A 14167-nucleotide genomic window follows, 5' to 3' on the forward strand; every position below is an offset into this window, starting at 1 on the left:
TCGACGGACAATCTTCAAGTCAACGAGCTTCACTACGTATAGCAACATGTACGACTTTGACCACCATTCGTCCTTGGTGATGGAACCAAGAGCTTCCGCCGCACAAGACGAACCTATTTTCAAACTATACCATTACAATCCAACCATTGCTGGTGCCGTCATCTTCGTTGTTTTATTTGTCGGAACAACGGGATTTCACTTCTATCAACTTTCACGGTCTCGTTGCTGGTTCATGATCCCCTTCGCCCTCGGGGGAATTTGTGTGTTTTCCATCTTAAATACACCTTAATCAAGCCTGAGATCCGCTAATCTCTCCCGTTATAGTGGAATTGATTGGCTACGCGGCCCGCGCCCGCTCCGGCCAGGAGTCACCAGACTGGACACTAGTCCCTTACATTATCCAGGCTCTCCTCATCCTCGTCGCTCCAGCCTTGTTCGCCGCTACGATTTATATGGAACTTGGCCGCATCGTAACTTTGATAGACGGGGAAGACCTGACTCTCGTTCGCAAGGCATGGATGACCAAGCTTTTTGTGTGCGGCGACATATTGTCCTTCATGGTCCAAAGTTCAGGTATGTGGAACAAGTAGTCATTTCCTAGCCTGCCAAAGCTCAAACTTTGCGTATAACTAACAGTTTTTGACTAGGTGGTGGCCTTCAGGCCACTGGTGGAGCGTCAATGATGACCACAGGTGCAAACATCACCGTCGCGGGCCTCTTTATTCAGCTCCTGTTCTTCGGCCTTTTCATCGTTGTCGCCGTTGCTTTCTATTTGAAAGTCTGTCAATATCCTACAGCTTCGTCTCACAGAGTCGCCTGGAAAAAGCACATGCTAGCTCTCTTCATTGCCAGCTTGCTTATCATGGTGCGCTCTGTGTTTAGGGTGGCTGAATACCTGCAGGGTTTCGATGGTTACTTGCTCAGTCACGAAGCATACCTATATATTTTCGATGCTTTGCTGATGTGGCTTACTATGGTACTTCTCAACTGGATTCATCCGGCCGAGATCCTTGCTTTACGTTTGCGGCACATTAAAAAGCAGGCTAATTACGTTATGGACGACGTTCCCAGCGGACACCACAGACTGAGGTCGGATCTGGCGTAGCGGTTATCCATAAAGGTTGACCAATGTCATACTCGAGGCGGCTAATAGTATAATGATGAAAAGAAAGGCATACATTTGCGTCAACTCGATGCGTGGGTGAAGTAGGTACTTTGATATTGGGCCAGATAATCCAGCACACAATGCTTTGCTCAAGAACCGACTAAGATCATGAAGAGTTTTCTCCAATCCGCGTGGACTTGTACCGTCCTAGTTTCTTGTCATCCAACTTCATCCCATTTTTCACAGACTAGGCTTGGATGTGATACCGAAGAAATGCTTGGACGAGGCTGTACCTACAGAGAAACGGGTATGACTAGGCAGGGAGTAATGTTAGCGTTTGAGACTAGTGATAGCCGGCTCCGCCACGTCGGACACGCGGCACATACACGGAGGTTTCCGATGCGAGCTGGACCCGTCAAATTCTAGGGGCTTTAAATTTGCCCCTCTCGCTAGACACGCTTACTTTTCCGAAACCAAAAATTGTCCGCGTTTAAGAGGCAACCAGTGGTAACCAGAAAGCATTCTCGTGGAAAGGATTGTCCGAATCAAAAACAGCAGCTTTGCGGTTATATCCTTTCTACCATGGTCGGCCTACGACGTCATCACAAAAAATCTCGCAATGGGTGTCATGAATGCAAACGAAGGAAAGTCAAGGTACATGTTCCCCTCTCGCTCCCCTTTTCATCTTTCTTCTCAGCCGTATAAACGTCGAGAATGCTTTTTTTTCTCACCTCAGCTCACCGAATAACGCAGTGCGATGAAAAACGACCGTCCTGCTTCAACTGTTCAAGGCTTCACCTTCCCTGTAGTTTAGCAACGACAGGCACTTCGTCAGCTACTACGCCTTCACAAAGCCCTTCTGAAGGGCTCCTCACAACATTCGACAGGACAGGCATATCTCAAGATGCCGTGAATGCAGCTATTAACGACGACTTTCTGAGTTTCGGTGTTGCGGTCGACGCCGGCAGGGTTCCTCATTGGCCTTTCAACAAGTCGAAGGGCCGTGAATTGGAGCTCATGCACCATTACTCTACCTTTACCTGCAATACTCTTGCTCTGCGAGAGGACATGAAGCATGTCTGGAGAATTGTTATTCCTCGTGAAGGTTATTCTCATCCCTTCGTCATGCATGGCATTCTTGCGTTATCTGCATCGCATAAAGCCTATCTGATCCCGAGCGACCGCGAAGCATACCTCACAATTGCTGCACATCACCAATCATTGGGTCTAGAGGGTTTCAGACCGCTTTTGACTAATGTCACGGAGCAAATTTGGAAACCCGTTTTCTGCTACGCTACTATTGTAGCACTTCATGTTTGCTTACTCCCTGCAAGATCAGACAGAGGACAATTGTCAGCTCCGGTTGCCAATACCCTAGAAATGATCCGCTTTGTAAGAGGGATTCGTTCTGTTCTCCAGCCGTTCATCGAATACCTTCCACGGTCAAATTTTGCTCCGCTGGCTCAGGGCGTCTGGATAGTCCAACCATGTGAGATATCAGACTAGTAAGTCATGATGCTACTGCCGATTTATCTTAAACTAAAATCGAGTTCTAGTGATCCGCCCTTGGAGCAATCCCTTTTGCCGCGAGATACATTTGACGCTTTGAGACGCCTTGGCTCCTTCTTTCGCCACGACCCACAATTGACAGCCCCTCAGGACTACGAGGCGGCCGTGTCTGAGCTGATGTTCTCAGCCAAGCTAATGGCCAGCGCAGGTCTGCATATTGAATGTGGCATGGTCTTATTTTGGCCCTATGTCTTGCCTGCAAGTTTACTAGCTGACATCCAAGCGCTCAACCCTTACGCATTGGTCCTCCTGTCCTATTTCTCTGCTTTCTTGGCTATCATGGGAACTAGATTCTGGGTCCTTGAGGGATGGGGAACGCAGCTTCTTAGAGAAATTGAAGCTTTACTAAAGGACCTTCCGCCGTTTCATGAGATCTTAACGTGGCCAAAAGAGCAGGTATTGAGGCTGAACGGAATCTCTTAATCAATAACTTTAGTGTAAAAAGAAGAATAACGAGACAGGATCCCAATTATTGCAGCTTTCCCTTTGTGCTGCAATTAGGAACCATGACTCGCTCGTGGCATATCCATCGTGCTTGACTTGTAGTAGCTGTTGGTTTCTTTGTGCCCTGGCAAGTTTTGTCTGAGGGCATGGTTTTTCTGTGTTGCGCTTTTCTCACCTAGCTGATACTGGAGTATCTGAATGGAACGAAACAAAATTCGATGATGGTCTTCGGCGAAGCCGTTAGCCTGTGTGTATCGAGAAAAGCTCCATGGACTAAATTGTTTCAAAATTAGATCATTGATTATTGTATGATTCACAACATGTATCACCAGTTGAGCATCCAATGTGTGAGAAATGTAAAAGTCTGAGAAGCATACTTCCCCGAGCTTCAACGGCGTGAATTACTAATTAGAATTCTCCAAGATACTAAGGACGGAAAAACGTTAGAGAAGACTTCGAAGCCATGACAGGAGATCTGGGACATGTTGCTTTAGCGATTTCTGTTGTTTTGAAAATGTATGTTCTTAGTAACGTGTTTATAATCAAAAGTAACTGCAAATATAGAGTAACTCTGTTGAAGGCGGTACTAACTGTTCTTGAAGCAGCTTTTAAGATCTATTGTGAGAAAGATAGGGAGCATCATTGCGGTGCATACAATGCCTGCTATGGATTCATTTAATATCGAGAGGCTCATGCTGATTCGACTCACTGGCACAACTTACGACGACTTCAACTCGAGCTTGGTAAATGTCTTTTAGTACATAAGTATCAAGTGAGCTGGGAATGAACCAAGATGAACACCAAACTTCTAAGGCCAACACATGTGGTTATCAGTTATCACGTGGATGGTCTATGAGCCGATGTCCTGAGTGCCAATTTTACTTGGTTTTGGTCGTCGTCTTGGTTGTCCCAGGACAGCTCTCCTAGGTGATGAGACAATGGCATTAGGCTGTCCAGAACTGACAGACAACATACTCTATGTAGAACTTCGACCGATTTAAGCAAGATTAGTGCCTTGTCTTTTGTGCAGGCATTTCCGACAACCATAATCTTTTGAATCATCATCTCGTATCTGGAACATGAAAATGCGTTACATGATACTGCACCTAGGATTAGCTTTTTATGCCGCACCCAGGAGCAGACATGCTTTCATCATGTCGTCATCATGCAAGCGAAAGTGTCGAAGAAATGTTGAGACTATGTCTTTGATCGTTAGATAGAAGAAGCAGATGTTGTTTTGGCATCGCGTGACGGCGTATTTGCGATCTAGGAATATGGACTTCACATTCGCGGACATGGCGACATCTCATGTACCCTTGAGATTTTTATGAATGCCGAGTGCGAACAGCCGGCTTCAGAAAAGATACCTGCGTTTGTCCACATATCCTTGGCACGCCCCATCAACGTCAATGTTTGCCAATGTCGGTTGTGAGGATAGACAGGTCCTACACATTAAGTCGTCTGAACTCAGCCACCGCCTTTGTGAAGATTCACCTAACGTCTACGGCCTTTGTCATGTCTGTCGAAATAGGCATTGCTCGCGCACTATTCTGACAAACGATTTAACTTGTGTCCAGAAGACTTTGTGGTTTTGCCTCTACGCGTGTGGTTGGTAGGAGATCTGCGGAGACGAGATTTCCTCTGGAGGCGCAGGCTTGGGAGATTGTTCTAACCAGACCGGAAGAGTTACCTGTCTGAAATCGACTTTGTTACTCATTTAGAGGCCTGATAGCATTCTGTTAAGTAAAGAGGATGTGTTAATGACAATGGAAGAGACCAGTGAGATGGGTAATAGGGGCGAGAATCAAAGATGTGGCTTGTGCTCGAAGATTGAAGAGAAACATAATTGTTAGCAAACGTGAAAAAAAAAGGACACTAAAACGACGATGAAGAGCCTTCTTTAAATATTTCCATCTCTTGACAGATGCTGCTGGTTCGAAGTAACCTTCAACTGGCAAATAAAGTCTTGCTCTCATCGCTTGTTAGTCAACGGTCTAGTTACCTCCACAATTCCAGACGGATGCGGCAAATATGCCGAGGTAACTCCAGATTGGTCTAATATGGCAAGTCTCCTGATGTCGAATTTCAATCCCCCAGGGTGGGAGTTACTGGATGGATTAAAGCCGACCAAGTTGTTTTGCCAAGAAAAACTTCTTGTTGGTTGAGTGATGAGATCCATGAAAGCTGGCGGATGCTTGGCAAGAATTCTGAGAGCCAATTCAACGAGGGTTCCAATGCCGAGTCAAAACATTCGCAGCATCACCCGGTGCACGCAAAACATCGTGCAATCAACTATACGTATGAATCGTTGACTGATTTTGGATTGCCCATTCAATAATCACTCGACAACACCTTGAATCATTGCTACTGCCTATCTCAGTACTGGTCATTCTTTATTCGCCAGCCACTCACTGTCCAGTTTCTGAATCTGATAGGTCGTTGCCTATCCTAGTTCTGTCTCAATGCTAAGAAGCAACTTTTTGACTAGTTACTGATATTGAAATTAATGGAATGACTATCTATTTACAAAAAGCGGTTAGACTAAGTGAATATAGACCAAATTAGGAGGATATGCTAGACTTATTTTATAGATTTCCTGCTTATAATAAAGGACTTCTTTTTAAATATGTTAATATAATCTAAGATATACTAATACTATTAAGCGGATTACTGTTAATTTTTATAGTTAATTGACTAAAAGTAAGATATAAGCTATATAGTAACTCTATATAGTTACTATATATATTAGTATATTATATTAAATTTTCTTTATATCTAAATTATCTCTTGGTTTAATAAGAAGCTTGATGTTATATATAGAAAGATATGTTTAGGCACTTAGTAAGAAGGTTAATAGCACACTTATAAACCACTGTTATAATTCTGTATTAAGCATTTTTCATTGCTTAAGAATAACTTCTTGTGTTAAGCTAAGAGACCTATACTTACTTATTAGCTTAAAAAAATCTTTAAATAAAAGAATATCCTTTAAAGTAATAAAATTTATAATTTTATTTAAAAGCTAAAGTAATTAATTACTTTTTATATTTTTTTTTATATTAGTTAAGATATAAATTTTAGTTATATAGAAAAAGCTAAAGGGTAAAGGGAAGCTATTATTATTTATTATAAAGCTAAAGTTTTATTAAAGTTAAATATGATCTAGGTTTAAATAGGTTTATGTTTTATTAATAACTTAAGTAATATTTTATTAGATTTAGGAGCCTTTTGTACTTTATGAAAGATTAAACTTATAAGTATAGAGAAAGTCTTGTTTTACTAGACTCTAGAATAGTGACCCTTTGATTAGTGAGCGCGGGATAGGAATAGGGGATTGTTTATTGAAACCACTATTTGATGTAGAACTGTATAGTGGTAGAGCTATAAGATGCGCTTTTTATTTGTTTCCTAGAGTATTCATTAATTCGTATATGGTAAGAATGGTAACTGCGGTAAAGGTGTCTATATGTTTATTACTACTGGTATTTCTATTTGAAGTATTGTTGTTTCTATTAAGAGTAATTATATTCTTTAGGTACTAGATAGCCTATTAGTAGTATTTAATGGCGTAATATTGCTAGTTAAAGACTCCAGGGGTTATACTAATAGTAAAAAGGGCCTTAGCAGTGTAGTTTTGTTGAATAATCTGTATCTGTGATAGATGTTTAGCAGCCAGAGCGCATATTACTGACTTTAGAAGTAGGTGCGTTGTTGCTTATATTAGTATTTTGTATAAGAAGTATATGGTCATATCAAAAAGATCCATCCTGCTTCTATTGTAAGTTGAAAGAGGCAGATATGATTGTTTTCAGACTTACTATTGCCCTGGCCCCTCTCTGAAATGCCTAAGAAGCTGGAGAGTCAAGACATTTGTCTCTGCATCGATTTTCAGATGGTCGATTTCTTTATTTGGTCCAGGTAAAGAACTCCCATTTTGCTGAGCATGTGTATTCGCTGAGTAAGGCGAGGATTTGATGTCACTGAAGCGACAAGTTGTCGCGAAGACGGAAGGTTTTTCGACTGGGTCATCGACACATTCACGAGTCAGATGCGCACCTCGAACATTATCCTGACTTGAGCCAGTTTCTAGTTCACGAACAGAGGGTATTGATGTTATGGTATTTCTAATGTTAGAGGCAACAACCTCCATTCGGCCATACTCGTGCTGCAAAAAGGACTCATCTTCAGAGAACGAAGTTTCTCCAATCTCTAAGGGGTTCACAACGTTCACAAAAGAGACTGAGGTTGTCAATATGGATACATTGTTTCAGCCACTCAAACTTGTGTAAGGCAAACTTACGATTTGCTGGAATGTCAAGCCAGACTTGGGATTTCTTGAAGAGGCCATCAAGATTCTCGCGACTTATAGCTTTTTGTAGTCCCTGCTCGGTTGGAGACTGGGGAACGAAATGCCGGAACTTGATGTCTCCGCTAATAAAACATTCACGATTAGATTTGACGCACTGCCCGCAATTGGGCTTCACTTCGTCGCATTTCAGCTTGCGTTGTCGACACGTTATGCTTCCCACATGTCAGCTAGAGATCAGTCTGCCTGAATCTGGTCGAATACTCGCCATCCATGATGCGAACGCATGTTTGCGAGACCCATTCTAGGAGGCATCCTGGTCGATAATCAGAGCTTCCCGTAATACTCGGGAAAGTGAACCTACACTAAGTCGACTTGGTGCGCAAACAGCAATCTACGCGAGATAACCATTTGAGGGTTAGTTGTTTCGTATTTCAAGAACACACGTGCCCAAAACACATGCAGATAAGGAAGCTGGGCGGCTGGGCGCAACAGCAGGAGAAAAGAGGAAGTATTACAGCGAGAATAGATGCGGGGGTTGTGGGGAAATAGGACTGGGAAGTCACCAGCTGGGTCGTCACATGACCTCGGTGTGGTATTTTCATTGCTACTGATTTTGAGACAGACAACACATCTACTCTCAAAGAGCCCTCAAAAAAATTCAGGCACAAGGTACCCACTGTTAGCATTTGTTAGGTGTCGTAGAGTCACCACTTAGGGTAGAAAAGACATAAGGAAAACGGCCTAGATTTCTACGTACAGGATTGCCTTGTCCAAAACGAATAAATACGTATCCTGCGTAGTGGATCCGCACAAAGGGACCGGACTAATAGTTAATCCAGGCCCAGCGCAAATCTCACAAGGCTACGCGATACGCGTGAAGGCATTACGATACACCCCCCTAGGCAGATCAACCGATTCTAACCGTTATATGTCTAATAATAGCTATATATAAAAGAATTACCTTAAAAGAATAAATAAAAATATAAATATTTACTTTTAAAGCAATAGATATAAAAAAAATAATTATGTAATACTATATTTAGTTATTAATAGTAAAAAAACTACTTTTTTTCTTTTTATTATTTTTAAATAATTTAATTAGATTAATAGCCTTTAATTAGTTAATTAATTATTAAGTTAAGTATTTATCTTTTTTAATAATATTATTTTTTTTTAGCTTAATAAAAAGGCTTTTTTTTTTATTTTTTTTTTATTTATAATAATAATAACTATATATTTAAAATACTATTATTTTTATTATATATATATATATTTACTTATATTATAAGCTTTTTATATAATATTAACGTTTAAGAATAAATACTTCTAAAATCTAATAAAAAGGCTACTATATATACTTATACTACTATAATATATATAACTTAACTTAAGAAATATAATAAAGTATATAAAAGTAATAAAGAAAATAGTAGCTCCTTTGATTCCCTTAGTAACCAGCCTATAGTCCCTTTTTCTCTTATACATCTATTCTTTATCTAGGTCCTTTATATCTTAAGTAGTATTAACGTGTAAGAATAGACTCCTTTTGCCAGAGGCTATAGTAGTAAAGAGGTTAATACTAAAGAGAACAACTTATAGCCTCTTTTTTTAGCTAACTTCTTTATAAGTACTATAAATAAGGATAAAGACAATTTAAAGTCGCCTTTCTCTCTTAGTGCCTAAGCCTACTCTAATATAATCCTAAGGGCTTTTTATAATTAGTAGCTAACTAATATATTATACTTTCCTTATTTAACTTAAACTTTTTACTAATTCTATTAAATAGAGATAATTGCTTTTAGGTTTATGCTAAGGGAAGAGGTAAAGGAGAAAAAGGAGAATAAAGAGGAGAAGAAAAAGGTGTATACTAGGACTCTAGAGCCTGTTCTCTAAAGAGACTTTAAGTACCTATAATGTATTTAGAGCGTACTATATAGTAACTCTTTAGGTTAGTATATACTAGTAAGTAGTAACTAAACCCTTAAGTATTAGCGCTATACGCTTAATAAGACCCTTTATATTATAATCATTAAGGGTTTTAAGCTTTACTATTTAGCCTAAGAGTTCTTAGTTATAAAGTATAATAATATAACTTTAAATATATATTTTTATATATAATATTTATTTATTTAGTTTTAATTATTCTTATAAGTTTTTAGCTAAGTAATTAATATATTATAAAGCTATATTATATTTAAATAAACCTTTTTTAAAAAAAATATTTAGTATAATATATAGAAGTATAGTAAAATAATACTAGTATTACTTAATAAGAATACACTAGTTAATTTAGCTTTATCTAGTAGTTTTACTTCTAGTATAACTATTACTATTATAAACAAGGGTTAAGTAAATACTATTTAGGCTATAATTAATAGCCTTATTAGTTAATTAATACTTATATTAACTATATTTATATATTAGCTCTTTATAGACTAGTATATAGTACTTTTAAGGAGTTAATAATACTAAAAAAACTTCTTTTTTAGGCTTTTACTAAAAGTAAAGGCCTATAGGCTATAAATAGTAATTTTAAATAGCTTATAGATATATTTTTTTTACTAATACCTCTTTTTTAGTATATATAATCTTTATTTATATATCTTATAAGTTAAAAAGTACTTTAAAGTACTTAAATTTTACTCTAATAAAGTTCTTAGTAAGACTATCTATTAGTATATTATCTATTAGTATATATATAATATTAAATAAACGTTTACTATATTCTTATTAAAGCTATATATTCTAAATATTAATATACTATAAATAAGTTAAAATTTAATTACTTTTACCTATAATAAGACAAATAGTTTAATTATTATTATAATTAATCTTTTATATGTTACTAAGCTTAAGTTATATATCTTAAAAAAGATACTTAAAAGTAATAGTTTCTTTTATAATATACTTAAAGCTAAGGAGCTTAGCCTTAGTTATTAATATTATAATAGTGTTTTATTAAGTAGCTTTTTACTAGATTAGACTTTTAAAGAGTAAAATAATATATCCTTAGAATAATCTTTATGTCTTATTATTATCTATAAACAAAGCGTTACTTATAATTAGTAGTACTTATATACCCTTAAGGTATTAAAGCATATTACTAAGTACTAAGTATAATATAAGTATTTAATAACTTAGTTTACTACTTATTAATAAATATGTAAAGGGTTTGTTAGGAATTGTGAAAGCAAAGTATATATAAATATAATATTAGGTTAGATTATTATTATAGTATAGAGGATTAATTTGACCTTTTTCTGGAAACGCTTTACGTTAGCTAGGGTTACTTAAAGGTTATTCTTTTTAAGCATAACTGTTAGTAATAAAATAGTTAATACCCTTAAGTTAATAAGGTTAAATCTTTTAGTAATTCGCTTAATATATTAGTTATAAGCTAAATAGATCTTTTGCTCTAGCTAGTTACATAAGATCTATATACCTAGATACTATTCGGCTAGGCCTTAGTCTTTTACCTTATATATCGTTTAGATTTCTTTTATAATCTTCTTTATATCTCTTATATAAGACTTGTAATAAAGTATAAGGATATTATTAATATAAAAAAAGAGAAGTACTTTTTTGTCTAAGGTCTAAAAAAGATATAGGTCTTTACTTATAGCTTTTATCTTAAGACAATATAAGGTACCTAAGAGTTCTTTATACTAAAAAAGAAGTGTGTCTTTAAGACTATAGAGTATACGCTATAATTTAATAATTTTATCTAGTATCTTAAAGCTATCTAAGAGAAAACACATAATAAGTGGTTTATTTAGTCCTCTCTTAGCGCTTAGAAACGCGTTAATTACATTAAATTAGTATATTTTAAGGTTAAATTTAGCTATAATAGCTATTATAATATAAAAGGTCTATACTATAAGTATTACTATATATATCTATTTAAGAGAATACTTTTCTTATATATTACCTTTTATATAGATTTATATTTTATAATAGTTAAAGAGACTATTCTAGTTTATCTTATATAAAAAGACCTACTTTAAGAGAATTAGTTTCTAAGTAACTTTACTTTAGTTTACTACCTTCTAGGTACTTATCTACTTAAGCTTTTAAATCTTAGTTACTACTACTTATAAGAAAAGGTCCTAATATAGCTAAAGAAGGTTTAGAAGCTCTTTTTAGTTTTTTAGTAAAAGTAATAGCTCTTTTATCTTTTTTTTATTATATAGTTTTAGTATTTTTTAAATATACTTTACTTAAATAATTAATATATAGACGTAACTATAGATTATTTAGTGTCTAGTAGTCTTTTTATTTAGTACTTTCTGCCTTTTTAATAAAAAAATATTAAAAAATATGTCTTAGTTTTATCCTGAATATAAGAATATAGAGAGGTAGCTAGTGTTTTTTGTTTTATTAAATTAGCTTATTACTACTAGTTCTGGCAATAGGCCTTGTTAATATTAGCTTTGCTGGGTTAAGGTATTGTAGTTTAGGTTGTTTTAATTGCTAGCACCTAATCCTTGCCCTTAGTTAATATAGCTTATAGATACTAATCCTAAACGTATTATTAGTTCTTCTTTTACCTTACCCTTTTTGTTTAAGGGCAAATTAGTATAAATAATAATCTTATCTTTAATTATTTTAGTTAAGTAATTAACTTCCTTAGATTTTAATATATCTTTATTTACTATAACTTAGTCTTTAATAGTTATTGTTGTTCTAATCTCTTAATCTAGGATATCTCCTAGTTTAAATAAGGGTTTAAAGGTTAATAGCTATTTTTTTTACTAAATATAGTTTACTTTATAGTTACTTTATTTCTTTTTATCTAGAAATACTATTCTTAGTATAGAAGTAAGTAGTAAAAGCTATTATAAAAGGTATTCTTTTTATAGGATTAGAGTAATATTAGCCTTTTCTGTAATACTTAGAACATAGAATTCCAGGTTATAAGTTATACTTAGGTATTATATATCGTTTATAATTACCTATACTTCCTTAGCTAGGATTACTACCTTTATATGTTCTTTCTTATAGAATCAGCTCTTATTAAACGTTATATTCTATATAATTATAACCTACTAAAGCAAAAAGATCTATATTTAGTATAGGTTATAGGTATTTTAAATATAGCCTACTAAGTATCTAATATAGCCCCTTAGTTTTACCTTAAAGCGTTATCTTTCTATGTTTCTCTTTTAGTTTCTCTAAATAAGGTATACTTAGTAGCTATATATATAAAGCTATTCTTATTATAGATATAAGTCTTAGCTAAGGGTTACTTAGTATTAAGGTTATTACTAGTAAAAATATTATTTAAACTATTTCTCTTTTTTCTTAATTAGGTAAAGCTAAGCGTTATACTAAAAGGGCTAATGTTATAGAGGTATATACTAGCTATTACTACTTTAACCTATAGTTTATATAAAAGGCCTAATCTAAAAAGTAGTTTAATACCTTTAGTTATTACTTCCTAGCTAGCCCTCTTAGCTTTACTGTTTAGCTTTTTTATATATAAAGAAGTAATCTTAACCTTAATCCTTTCTTTTTTTACTTATTATTAGAACTCTATATTACTATTAATTACTATAATAGAATAGTCTATATCTTACCTTATTTTATATAAAGTAAAGCTATATTACTTTACTACTTATTACTTAAAGATATATAGAACTCTAAATATACTCTTATAGGTTTTTAATACTCTTAGAAATCTAAAGAGTTAACTAATATATTTATCTTTAATTACTATAACCTATAAGTTCTTATTATACCTTTTAAGGTAATTAAAGAGGTCTTAAGTAATTCTATAGTATAAATAAAATAACCTTTATTTTAATCTTTGTTTTAAGACTATTTTCTTTATATAAGCTATTTAGTAATAAGAGTATTCTAATCTCTTATAAGCCTTAATCTTTACCTTCTAAGTGTTTAAGACTAATTACTTAAGCGCCTAGGGTCCTAGGTAGTTACCTTATAGGTATTAGAGCTAGGTAAGGTCTAAGTAAGTATTCTTTTTGTAGTATAAAGGTTATATAAGAGTATTATAGTAAAGCAGCTTTATTATATTAATATTAACTATAGATGTGTTACTTACTAGGATTTATGTATAAGAAGAGTAGTTAAAAAGAAGCTTATATTTAAGGAAAGTAATATTTACTTTTTATATAAGTTATTTAACTATAAAGCTATTTAAATACTTTCTATATTAAAGGGTATAATCTAGCTTTAAGTACTAAATACCTATTATATAAAATAAAGCTTTTAATATAATATTTATATAAAAGTTCTTTATATATACTATATTCTTAAGCGTAAAGTCCTAGTTTACTCTGTTTTAACTTCTAAGAATCTCTTTAATTATACGTTTACTTTTTATATAAATAAGGTATAAAGTAGTACCTAAGTTAACCTGTTAATTACTCTCTTTAACTACTTAGACTATACCTAGGTCTAGGAAGGATACGTTGTTTACTAGGTAGGTAGCTCTATAGTTATCTAATATAGTATTACGTAAAAGGATATATAGGCTAGAGTATAGAGTAGTAAAAACACTATAAATTTTCTTTTTCTAAGTAGCTTTATCTAGGTTTAGTTAAAGTAGAGTAAAGTTAATAATATATATAATAACCTTTAATAATAAGTTATTACTAGGTCTATTATTATTATCTTTGTTATTATTAGCTTTATTATTATATCTCCTAAGATCTCTTCTTTAGGACAAAGGGATTACCTAGAGCTACCTTTTCTAAGTAAGTTTAGCTTAGAGGTCTATA

This window comes from Colletotrichum spaethianum (assembly GCF_022836535.1).
Source record: "Colletotrichum spaethianum MAFF 239500 DNA, contig38, whole genome shotgun sequence".
In the NCBI taxonomy this organism is placed as follows: Eukaryota; Fungi; Ascomycota; class Sordariomycetes; order Glomerellales; family Glomerellaceae; genus Colletotrichum; species Colletotrichum spaethianum.